Source organism: Lotus japonicus, chromosome 1 (genome assembly GCF_012489685.1).
Source record: "Lotus japonicus ecotype B-129 chromosome 1, LjGifu_v1.2".
Taxonomy (NCBI): Eukaryota; Viridiplantae; Streptophyta; class Magnoliopsida; order Fabales; family Fabaceae; genus Lotus; species Lotus japonicus.
Window position 1 is genome coordinate 44,283,780 of NC_080041.1, and position 12,367 is coordinate 44,296,146.

General features: G+C 39.8%; 1 long non-coding RNA gene across 1 annotated transcript; it reads left to right on the forward strand.

Moving 5' to 3' along the window:
* Positions 1-1,665: 1,665 nt before the first annotated feature.
* LOC130731850 (uncharacterized) lies at positions 1,666-2,790 on the forward strand. The gene is made up of 2 exons (XR_009016849.1): positions 1,666-2,191; positions 2,360-2,790. It is a non-coding gene; the product is annotated as an uncharacterized LOC130731850 (long non-coding RNA).
* The last annotated feature ends 9,577 nt before the right edge of the window (positions 2,791-12,367 follow it).

Here is a 12,367-nt window from a genome sequence, read left to right on the forward strand (position 1 = left end):
ACAAGACTTGTCTTCCTCTCCTAATGTTTGAATGTCAAGTTCTTTGTGATTAAGGCATTTGTAGCAATATCTGGTATGGGTCTGTTGGTTGGTGACACATAGTCAAGTGCAATGTTGTCAAGATTGGGATCTTACTTAGCATCGGGATGGGGGTGAAAGATTGTAAAGTGAAGGATCACAGATCGGATCATAGATCTTATTTTGTTCTTGAAGCTCTTTGATTTTCTTCTGTAGATGAGCTTTGAAGCTTTGGTTAAACTTGCCAAGCTTGAATCCTCTTGCAAATATGTGCTTGAAGCTTGGGCTTTCCTTTGTGAAGATGGTCTAGACGATTCGACTTTTCATGTCTCTTGATATCTTCTTCTCCTTCTTCATAGTGCATGCCTTCTTCAAATAGACGATCCAGTGGATATAGCATTCCTTTGCTAGTCGTGTTGCTTTGTAGCTTTGAACATCCTTCTTCTTCTTCTTCTTAGACGATCTGGAGGATGACACTTTTCTTTGCTTGACTTGCCTTGTAGATGTAGCATTCCTTTGCTGACTCAGGATGGCTTGATGCTTTGACTCTTCTTCTGATTCTTCTAGATGAACCATTCAACATTCATTTGATTGTTTCGTTTTCCTTGCAGCTTTGTCCTTGCTTGTGCTTTGACTAGTCTCCTCATCTTCGTATTGACTTTTCTCCTTTGTGGGTGAATTTTCTTTTTGTCATCTTTAAGCGATGTTTCCTGAAATGCAATTCATATAATATATTTAGTTAGTTCATTTACTCTTGAAAATTGTTATCCTTCAAAATAAGATAGACGATGCATTCAACGTAGTTGAACTTAACATATTACACAACAACTTCCAATCGATTGCTCCAATAATCAGGTTGAATATGAGGAACTTATTTTAGGGATGTATTTATTGAGACTTTCCAAACAGGTTATTCACATCATGGGTGGTTCCCAACTCGTTATTAAGCAACTCACTAGGGAATTCAAATGCAACAACCCTAAGTTAGCCAAATACCATGAGAAGGCTTTGCAATTACATAGGAGTTTTGTTGATGTTAATTATGTAAGTTCAAAGAGAGGATATTGTGGGGCCAATGATTTAGCTCAACATGCATCTGGATATAAGTTGCTCACCACCATACAAGAACTTGAAATCCCTCTCATGGGTCAAATGGACCAAAATGTTGATTGGAGGTGAAGAGCCCGAGTTGTAAAGGGGTGGTTATTTGGATGGTAATTTCAAACTATTTAATGAAATGTTTGAGAGGGATTTTTTGATATGTTACTATAGCAACTGTTTTAGTTTTAGGATGGCGAAAAGAAGAAGGAAGATTGCACGGAGCAGGTGGGGTGAGTATGGGGTGGTTGTGGTTGTGGGTGGGAGGAGGAAGAGGAAGAGGAAGAAGGGGGAAGATGTATGATGGTTTGGTTAGTTCATGTTGGGCATAATCTTCAAGAAGGGACGAAGGAGGCTCGATGGTGGCCTGGATCAGGTGCGGTTAGGGCTGAGCAAAAAGCCCATTTCGACCCGTACCCGATTTACCTGACAATAAAAAAAAGTGAAACGGGCAGGTCAACGGGTTGAAATAAACTGCCTAACGCGGTTATATACGGTAGGGTGCGGGTTCCTATTTTTCCTCCAGCGGTACCCGTATACACCCGAAATGTAAAAAGATAGTAATAAAAAAACCAAAGTGCAATTTGCACCTCTGCCAATGACATGACCTTGCTTTTTAATATCAAATGATAAAACCTGCTACACGTTACCATCTATGCAAAGCCTAAAAAGTCTATCAATTACCATCATTTCCCTAGGCTACTTTATCTCATCTCCTTAATTACTCAAGCCTTACCCAAATAATACTCTCCCAAGCTTCAATTTAGCCAACCGTTCCCAACCCTCAAACATAATGAAAGAAGACAGAAACTTCACTCCACTGTCATACTAGCAGTAGCAGCGCCGCACACTCTGTTGTTGTCCCGCGGCGTGCGACGCCTCAACCTTGCACGGCGACGGCGACACTCCCCAAACAACACTCGACAAGACCACCGCGAACCAAATCCTACTTCTTCTTCGACCAAAGGTTGTTCTGTTCGTCTTCGATTGAAGCCCTCTCTTTGTTCAGCTCATCTTCGATTAGAGGCTCGCAAGATCAAAGCTTTTTGTCAGATAGACACTGAGAGCAAGGACTGTGTGGTTTCTTCTTCTTCTTTTTTTATTCAATTGTTCTTAATTTTTTCCCTGTATTTGGTTGTTCATCTTCAGTGTATTTTGTTTCATGTGTTCTTCAATGTTACTTGTTGATCTTTCTGATGTGTTTTTCCTGTAACTCTTCGTTCCTCTCCTCTATTTTTTTCAGGCTGATCTTTTTTGTTTGGGATGGAGAAACCGCCCCAAACCGCCCGTGTAACCCGTCACCGACGTGGCCCGAACCCGAAGAACTCGTTATCAACTACGGTCGGTCACGGATCTGGTTTTTAACATCTTGGTTTTGGTCGGTTTGGCCAAAATGGGCCCGAAATCGACCGTAACCGCTCGCTGCTCAACCTTAGGTGCGGTGGCTGAAATCTATGGTGTAATTAGCGATGACAGATCCAAAATTCTTGAGTTGTGGGAGAACTATACATACAAAAGTTGTTCAATGTGAGAAAAAGATTGTTTGTGGAAAATGGATGCCACCAAAATTGATTATTGTCACAAAAACAAAAAAGATAAATTATTAGCATTAAAATTCACTCAAATTTGTCAATTTCATCAATGTGATCAGGACTAATTAACATACAATTTATTTTTTAGTAAACACATTTTATAGATTTTTGATAAACAATTTCACCCAATTGAATCAAATAAACAATTTCACCAAACGATTATTGAAGGTATGAAAAACGATAGAAGGGGAGGGGTTTGAATAGCGTTTTCAAACTAAAACTTTTCCCACTTCAGATTTTAACAAATCTCTTCAAACACAGAAGATAAAAGTGCTAAGATAAGAGTTGAGGAAAGCACACAATGATTTTATCCTGGTTCACTTGATAAATCTCTCAAGCTAATCTAGTCCACCCGTTAAGGTGATTTCTTCCTTCTTAGAATGAAGGAAATCCACTAATCAGAGTTTGTTACAACTGCACTTGCAACCTGCAAAGTGACTAACAATACAATGACTTAGCTATCACTAAGATTCACTCTCTTAGTCTTCTCAAGGATCTAACGAACCTTTGTCTCCTTAAGGAAAAAACAAACAACTGTTTGAGAGTTTTGGGTTTACAAAGAAATGCTTCTCAGAAAGCTAAAGTAAACACAATAAGAACAGTTTGAAGAAAGATTGCTAAGAGAATATTTTAATATTGCTTGAGCTTGAACAAAGTTTCTTAGGCGGCATCTTTCAATCTTCAGCCTCTTTATATACTCCAAGGATTAGGGTTTAGACGTTGCATGGAATGCTACCGTTGGAGGGCAGATCTGGGATTTCCAGGTTTTGTTGTGGCTGAACACGTTAGGTAAGGTCGTCAGGATAGTACAATTGCTTTTGTACTTTGGATAGTGACATGACCTTTATCCTAGTTGACTTCTGATCAGAGCGACGCTTCATGTTGGAACTTGTGAAGCTTGGTGATCAGAGTCAGAGGGAAGCTTTGATCCTCTGACCTTTGTAACTTCTGCTTCTGGACTCAGAGGAGAAGTACTTGGTCTTCAGAGCCAGCTTACTCTTGGACTTCAGAGTCTTCACTTCTCAGCTTCTAGATCTTCAGAGCCTCTGGACCTTCAGAGCCTCTGAACCTTCAGAGCTTCTGGACCTTCAGAGCGTCTGGACCTTCAGAGCTTCTGGTCTTCATAACTTCAAGTGATCTGAATCCATATCAGAGCTTAACTATCTTTAGATCTTCTGAAGCTTATTCTACTGTTCAGATTGAACATAGAGAGTGCGAAAGCGTTGCGTAGGTTACTCTTTGAGCATAGTGCTTCTGATTTATGTGTAATTAGACCAGAGTCAGAGCCTGTCATTTAAACCCTCAGAAAACAACGTTAGAGTATCATAATTGTTCATACACAATAGTTAACATGTAATCATCAAAACATAGAGTTGTACTACATGATCAAAACTTGATCTTACAATCTCCTCCTTTTTGATGATGAGAAAACCAAGTATTTTGATGAACAATTCTTAAACAATAAACGGAATTCACTCAGAGTTTAGAGAATAGAGATAAACTTATCCTGAGGTGAATGGTTTATGTTGCTCATTCTGAATCCAAGTCACAGCTTGATTCTGAGCTTAGGTCCCCCTGAATCTAAGACTTAATAAAAACATTATTAATATCTAGATTCTGAGCTAAATAATAAAAGAGTTCAGAGTGAGAATATCAGAGCGCATAAGTATTCAGAGTCATGAGCAGGGTAAAGGTAATAGAGTCAACCAATATCACTTTAAAAGAAGTAAAAATGTATTCCTTGTATGTGCCCAGTGACAAATCTATGGTCATAAAGGTGGAACTCTTGAATTCTCCAAAAGAAAAAGAAATCACACTAACACAGCTTACACATCAAAAACTGGGTTGTAATCCCCCTTTTTATCATAAGCAAAAAGCATGGGGTGTGAAAAACTTAGCTTGAAGTACAAGGTACTCCCCCTTAGAGAAGGTCTAAGTTTAAAAAGATGGAGAAAAAAAATAAAAAGATTAAAGAAAAAGTATTTAATTAATGTATATGCAGAAGATTAAATGAGAGAGTGAAACATTTACCACCGGCCAAGGAGTTAAAGGTAAGCATCTGTTACCAATAAATAATCCTCGAGAAACTGCTTCAGCATTAACTTCTGGAGACTGAACTGAGCTTATAAATAGAGGTTAAAGCATAACAGTCTTCACATCTCATTTGCTCTTGAAATCAATATTGCAATGACATCCTTCATAGCATGCATCGAAGAATTAAGGAAGAAAGCCTTTGATGAAGATCTCTTCATTAATGTGCGCCATCCAGAGGAGCCGAGTGTCTATAGTCTGACAAACCAGCTACTAGGCATGGGCCTAAGTCCAGAAATGGACAACATCCTTAGAGGCTTCCTTGCGTTTGTAGAGGAGCTTCAAGATCTCTTCCAGCGGGACCTGGATAACTCTGCCAAGAGACAAGCGGTGGAGACCGCACTGGAGACTATGGCGGAGGGTCCTGAGAGGCAGGAAGTGCGCCAGAGCTTGGTCCAAATAGAGTACAGGCAGCATCGTCTGGAGCTTGAGAAAGCAGCGATGCGTAGGCAGTGTAGATTATTGAGGAAAAATCCTCCTTTTTAAATGTATGAATACAAGTGTATGAATGATGTTATTAATAAAAGAAGCTTGTTTGTTGATTAATGCGTATGAGTAAAAACTAAGTAATAATGAACTAGTAATTATGCACGCACATAGGAAAGAAAAACGATAATCTGATAAAAGAAACAGAGTTAAAAACGAGAACATAGTAACATAAGAATAAAATCAGACGAAAAAGAGAGTTCCTAAAACTAAGGCATGGGCGTTCTCTTCAGAAGTTTTGTGCACATCTCTTGAAGACTCTGGAGAAGAGCCTCTTGAGAATCAAGTCTTCGTTCAATGAGATCAAGTCTTGAGTCTGACTGAACTGGAGCAGATGGAGCAGCTTGATCAGAGTGAGGTGAAGGTGTGAAAAACGACTAGAAGGGGGGGTTGAATAGAGTTTTGAATATAAAAACTTTCCCCTTGGGATTTAAAGTAAATATTTTCGGTTTCTCTGAGATAGAAGGTGCAGCGGATAAAGATAGAGAGAAGAGAGAAGCACACAAGTATTTTATCCTGGTTCACTTGATAAATCCCTCAAGCTAATCCAGTCCACCCGTTAAGGTGATTTCTTCCTTCTTAGAATGAAGGCAATCCACTAATCAGATAATTGTTACAACTGCACTTGAAACCTACAAGTGACTAACAATACACTGACTTAGCTCACACTAAGATTCACTCTCTTAGTCTTCTCTAGGATCCGATCAACCTTGATCTCCTAAAGGAATCACCACTAAGATTCACTCTCTTAGTCTTCTTAAGGATACTGACCTACCCGGTCCCTTAAGGAAAATCAAACAACTGTTTGAGGTTGGTGTTTACAAAGGTTTGCTTCTCAATAAGCTAAGTGTAAACTAAATAAGAACAGATGAAGAAAGTAGAAGCTTGAATCTTTTCTTGTATTGCAGCTCTTGGTTTCTCTCTCTTTTAGCTTTCTTCTTTTCTTTAGCCTTTTATAGTCCAAGGTGCAAAGGATATTTCTGTTGAGAGAATATGACCGTTGGAGGGCATTTCTGGAACTTCCAGAACCTGCTGTGGCTGAACCTTGGTAGGTAGGCTTTTCAGAATAGTACACTGCTCTTGTACTTCTTGATAGAGACATTTGCCTTTAACCAATGACTTCTGATCAGAGGAATGCTTCGTGTTGGAACTTGTGAAGCTTGGTGATCAGAGTCAGAGGGAAGCTTGGATCCTCTGACCTTCGTAACTTCTGCTTCTGGACCTTCAGAGCTTCTGAACCTTCAGAGCCTCTGGTCTTCAGATCTTCTGGATCTTCAGAGCCTTTGGTCTTCAGATCTTCTGATCCTCTGATCCTCAGATCTTCTGATCTTCTGATCTTCAGATCCTCTGATCCTCTGATGAATATATCTTCTGGTGTCAGAATCAGAACCTGTTTGTCAAAACACTCAAGACAAACATTAGAGTATCATAATTGTTCATCCACAAATAAATACTTGTTATCATCAAAACATAGAGTTGTACCACATGACCAAATCTTGATCTTACAATCTCCCCCTTTTTGATGATGACAAAACCATGTATTTTGATGAACAACTCTAAACAAATAAACTGAATACACTCAGAGTATAAGGTATCAGAGTTAAAACTTATCCTGATGTGTATAGTTTATCTAGCTCCTTCTGAATCCAAGACTCGAGCTTGATTCTGAGCTAAGCTCCCCCTGAATCTAATACTTAATATCAACGTTAGTAATATCTAGATTCTGAGCTAAATAATATAGGAGTTGTCAAGATACTATTAGTTCTCCCCCTTTTTGTCATAAGCAAAAAGAATGAAGGTGGAAAAAAAATAGTAAGAGCATAAGACGAAATACTCCCCCTCAGAAGGAATACCGAGTGATACTTGGCTTCTGATTAGTATAGGTACTGATGAGAGCAGAAGTGTGGTTCTGGTGACATCTCCATTCTGGACAAAATTCCATCTTCAGATGCTTCAGAATGAGAAGCTATGAACCTACTCTTCTTCTGATGACGCAAGTCAGAAGTTGTAGTAGCATCTTCTGATGTTGTTGCTTCTGGTTTGACAAGTTCTGAGTCTTTGTTTCTTTCTGAAACGGTCATGCTCATCTCTGCAAGCTTTTTCAGCTGGCTTTGACTTGTCAGAGACAAGCTTATCATTAATTCTAACATGAATAGCGTTCAGAATATCAACAGAGGGGTTCTTATCAAAAACCAATGATTCCTTGACCAAATCTTACTCTACTGATGCCTCCAAGATCAACTTCACCTTCAGGTTCAAGTTTTAGATCTTAGGACATATGCCTTTCTCCCGTCATGTGTTGCTTGCATCCACTGTCCAGGTTCCATGGTTGGAGTTTCGATGGACCTCTTGAAGATATCTGCAACATATATAATCTTATCCCTAGGTACCCACTTTCTGGGTCCTTTCTTGTTAGTTAGCCCAGAAGTTCTGACAACTTTGGGTCTTTCAACAGGATAATATAAAGGAATTTGAGCATGATATTTTGACATAGAGAAAGTTCCTTTCTTAAGAGATGATGGAGCAACTTCAGAAGGTTTAGAATAGCCAATGCCATATATTCCATTTCTGCTTACGCCATAGATCATTGAAGCCATTAAGCTTCTGTCTACGCTTTTAGCCAGGAATCTTTGAAAAGATTTTTCATATTTAGATTCATGTTTACTATCAGAGGCATCACATGCAACTACTTCTTCTAACTTAGCAATCTGGTTCTTAAGCACAGAGTTAGAATTTACCAAAGCATGATTATCATTTTTCAAATCAGAAATAATTATCTCATGTTCAGAAGGAGTCTTAGAAGCAGCAGATAAGTCCTTTTTCAACTTTTTATGCTTAGACAATAAAGAGTTATACTTATCCATGATATCAGACAAAGCATGTTTCAGTTCAGAGGTTGAGAAAGAAGCGAATACCTCATTTTCATCGTCTGAGTTAGGATCTCCTTCTGATTCTGAGTCAGAGTCAACAACATCCTTTGACTCTGCTCCTTTGTCTTTGACAATAGCCATGAGTCCTTGGACTTCACCATCAGAGTCAACATCCTCTGACTCTGATTCATCAAAAGTCACCATCAGACTTTTCTTTGGTTTGAAATGCTTCTTTGACTTTTCGTCCTTTGATGAACCTTTGTATTTGCTCTGCCTGTGCTTCCAGATGCAGTTGAGCTTTCTGGATATCAGAGTCAGCTCATCAGAATCTTCTGATGCTTCTTCAGATTCTTCTGCTTCAGCTTGGAGAGCTTTTGACTTCTCAGATTTAGCCTTCTCAGATTTGGATTTCAAGGCTATAGATTTCTTCCTCAGATCTTGCATCTCTGAGCGCTTCAGTTCATGACATTTCAGTATGCTGATGAGTTCTTCTAAACTCATATGCTCAACATCTCTTGTAAGCTCTATTGAAGTCACTAAAGGCATCCAGCTTTCAGGAAGACTTCTGATGACCCTTATGACATGATCTTTTGTAGTGTAGCTTTTGTTGAGAGGTCTTATTCCAGCTACGAGCAACTGAAATCTGGAGAACATATCTTCAATGGATTCGTCAGGTTCCATTTGGAAGGATTCATACTGCTTGATTAGAGACAACGCCTTTGTCTCTTTCACCTTTTTGTTTCCTTCATGTGTCATCTTTAAGGAATCAAGGATACACTTGGCGGAATCACGATCAGTAATTTTCACATATTCTTCATATGAAATGGCACTTTGCAGAATAGCTCTTGATCTGTGATGATCTCTGAACTCCTTCTTTTGATCTTCACTCATCTTCTCCCTTGGGATTTTTACACCATGTTCATCAACAGGAGGGGTGTAGCCATCAACAACAAAATCCCAGAGATCAGGATCAAAGCCAAGAAAGAAGCTTTTGATTCTGTCTTTCCAGAAATCAAATCTCTGACCATCAAAGATAGGTGGTCTTGCACAGTATTGATATTTGCTTGTAGTAGTGGTGGAATCCATGAGTTTTTCACACTGGCCCGGATCTACTGAACACTGTTAAGTGTGGTAATCAGAACTTGCGCTCTGATACCAATTGAAGGTGTGAAAAACGACTAGAAGGGGGGGGTTGAATAGAGTTTTGAATATAAAAACTTTCCCCTTGGGATTTAAAGTTAAATCTTTTCGGTTTCTCTGAGATAGAAGGTGCAACGGATAAAGATAGAGAGAAGAGAGAAGCACACAAGTATTTTATCCTGGTTCACTTGATAAATCCCTCAAGCTAATCCAGTCCACCCGTTAAGGTGATTTCTTCCTTCTTAGAATGAAGGCAATCCACTAATCAGATAATTGTTACAACTGCACTTGAAACCTACAAGTGACTAACAATACACTGACTTAGCTCACACTAAGATTCACTCTCTTAGTCTTCTCTAGGATCCGATCAACCTTGATCTCCTAAAGGAATCACCACTAAGATTCACTCTCTTAGTCTTCTTAAGGATACTGACCTACCCGGTCCCTTAAGGAAAATCAAACAACTGTTTGAGGTTGGTGTTTACAAAGGTTTGCTTCTCAATAAGCTAAGTGTAAACTAAATAAGAACAGATGAAGAAAGTAGAAGCTTGAATCTTTTCTTGTATTGCAGCTCTTGGTTTCTCTCTCTTTTAGCTTTCTTCTTTTCTTTAGCCTTTTATAGTCCAAGGTGCAAAGGATATTTCTGTTGAGAGAATATGATCGTTGGAGGGCATTTCTGGAACTTCCAGAACCTGCTGTGGCTGAACCTTGGTAGGTAGGCTTTTCAGAATAGTACACTGCTCTTGTACTTCTTGATAGAGACATTTGCCTTTAACCAATGACTTCTGATCAGAGGAATGCTTCGTGTTGGAACTTGTGAAGCTTGGTGATCAGAGTCAGAGGGAAGCTTGGATCCTCTGACCTTCGTAACTTCTGCTTCTGGACCTTCAGAGCTTCTGAACCTTCAGAGCCTCTGGTCTTCAGATCTTCTGGACCTTCAGAGCCTCTGGTCTTCAGATCTTCTGATCCTTAGATCCTCTGATCCTCAGATCTTCTGATCTTCTGATCTTCAGATCCTCTGATCCTCAGATCCTCTGATGAATATATCTTCTGGTGTCAGAATCAGAACCTGTTTGTCAAAACACTCAAGACAAACATTAGAGTATCATAATTGTTCATCCACAAATAAATACTTGTTATCATCAAAACATAGAGTTGTACCACATGACCAAATCTTGATCTTACATGAGGAACTTGAGCAGAGGTGGAGGCTATATCAGTAAATGGAGTGATCACAAGTGATTGATTCCTGAGAGCATCAACTTCAGCTTGTAGTCTAGCAACTTGTAACAGAGCTTCCAACCTTGCAGCTTCGCGTTGTTCAGCTTCAAACCTTGCTGTCGCTTCTTCTTGCTCTTTCTTCTTCCTTGTTTCTTCAATTGCAGCATAGAGCTGGTCTCTTAACTTTTGTTCATTCAGTGCTTCTCTTCTTATGAAGCGCTGGCTAGCAGCTTCAACTCTTTGATCCTTTTCAGCAATAAGGAAACCCATCATCACTGCAACTTGGTCAAGTATCCAAGTGCATAGACGATCCCAGTCTTCAGCAACCATGTCTGGTTTTTCACTGAGGTCAGTGCGACCATGCACGTTGCGAACCCTTATAGATGCTTCATGATTAAATAAGTTGATGCAATCAAGGAGGGTGTTTTGTCCAAGATAGGTATAGGGAACGATTGAGAGATTGGTTTCAGGTGAGGAAGGATGATTGCTACTAGTAGCTTCAGAGACAGCCTGAGGAGAACCAATATGCAGAGTCTGAGGTGCAGAGGTATTGGTCTCAGGGTTTGGAGGTATGTTTGAAGAATGGTTTGAGACAGACTTTTCATGCCGAGGAGGAGGAGAAAGAGGAGGAGGTGGTGGTACTGAAGTCAGAGGGACCGCTTTGATTGGAAAATCAGGAGCAACCAGAGGTTCTGGTCTGGGTCCAGGATAGCGGTTTGGACTTGGAACATTGATGAAATGTTCAGGAATTTCTGAAATCCTTTCACTGGCAATTTGAAAGAATTGGCGATTGGATTAAGATTTTTTGGATGGTGAGGAAAATTGAGTATTGGTAGGAAAAGAAACAGATGGAGCAGGAGAAAGATTTTCTCGATCAGAGTGATCAGGTGAATGTGGTTCAGAGTTTGGCTTTTCAGAGGCTTGTGTTTCAAAAGCTTGTGTTTCAGAGGCTTGTGGATTATATGGAAGGAAAATAGGTGAGGTTGGTTCAGAGGGTTTGGAATTTTGAAGCAATTTCCAGAGGGGTTCTTCCTCGATGGAAGGTTGAAAGAATGAAGCCCTAGGTGGTGAGATGTGAGAAGTTGATTGATCAACTGGTGTGGGTTCAGGAAGAGGAGAAAGTAAGGTCATGGTAGCATCAGGGTTGGATTCAACACGAATTAAATCAATCAAATTTGAATCATCTTCATCTGAAAGAACAACAAACTTACTTGAAGCTCTAACTGCAGATTTGGTGACTCTGGTAGAAATTGCAGCTCTAGTAGGCATTAGAGTTGGTTCCAGATGAGTGACTTTGGTTGCAATTTTGACCTTCTTTGTCTTCTTCTGAGGTGGTGGTTCATCATCATCATCACCATCAGAGGGATCCTTTGTCTTAGAGGTGTCCTCTTGCTTCCTCTTGGTCTTCTTCTTCTTAGGAGACTCAAAGTCCGGAGGTTCTGGTAGATTTCTGAAGAACTCATCCACATCAATTTCATAACCTTGCCTTTTCAGATCATCAAGATAGAACCTGATGGCCTCTCTATCATCAGCCTTTGACCAGAGAGGGTAGTCCTTCAGAGGGACTCTTCTTTTCCTTACATCAGACTTTGTAGTAGCAGAGTCAGCTTCAACTTTTGTATCTATCAAGCCCATCCTCTTCATTGATGTAGGGGTGAAGACATCTCCAACAATAGTTGTTAGGTCTTCAGTGCATCCAGCCTTGGTCAGAGCATTTATCAACTTGCTCTCAATGAAGAAATCAGACAGCAATCTGCCAAATGGAATGTATTTGATTGCAGACTTGGGTGAAGCAGTAGTTCTTGACTTTCTGATGCATTCCTTGAGATAGGAGAACAGAAAGTAAGGCAG